The sequence below is a fragment of the Bison bison genome, unplaced genomic scaffold (genome assembly GCF_000754665.1).
Source record: "Bison bison bison isolate TAMUID 2011002044 unplaced genomic scaffold, Bison_UMD1.0 scf7180017864462, whole genome shotgun sequence".
Taxonomy (NCBI): domain Eukaryota; kingdom Metazoa; phylum Chordata; class Mammalia; order Artiodactyla; family Bovidae; genus Bison; species Bison bison.
Window position 1 is genome coordinate 4474633 of NW_011495024.1, and position 589 is coordinate 4475221.

Consider the following 589-nt stretch of genomic DNA (forward strand, 5'->3'; position numbering starts at 1 on the left):
CAAGACCAGGAGCTGACTGTGGCTCAGATCATGAACTCCTTATTACCAAATTCAGACTTAAATTGAAGAAAGTAGGGAAAACCACTGGACCATTCAGGTATGACCTAAATCAAATCCCTTATGATTATGCAGTAGAAGTGAGAAATAGATTTAAGGGCCTAGATCTGATAGATAGAGTGCTGATGAACTACTGAATGAGGTTTGTGACACTGTACAGGAGACAGGGATCAAGACTATCCCCATGGAAAAGAAATGCAAAAAAGCAAAATGGCTGTCTGGGGAGGCCTTACAAATAGCTGTGAAAAGAAGAGAAGCGAAAAGCAAAGGAGAAAAGGAAAGATATAAGCATCTGACTGCAGAAGTCCAAAGAATAGCAAGAAGAGATAAGAAAGGCTTCCTCAGCCACCAATGCAAAGAAATAGAGGAAAACAACAGAATGGGAAAGATTAGAGATCTCTTCAAGAAAATTAGAGATACCAAAGGAACATTTCATGCAAAGATGGGCTCGATAAAGGACAGAAATGGTATGGAGCTAACAGAAGCAGAAGATATTAAGAAGAGGTGGCAAGAATACACAGAAGAACTGTAC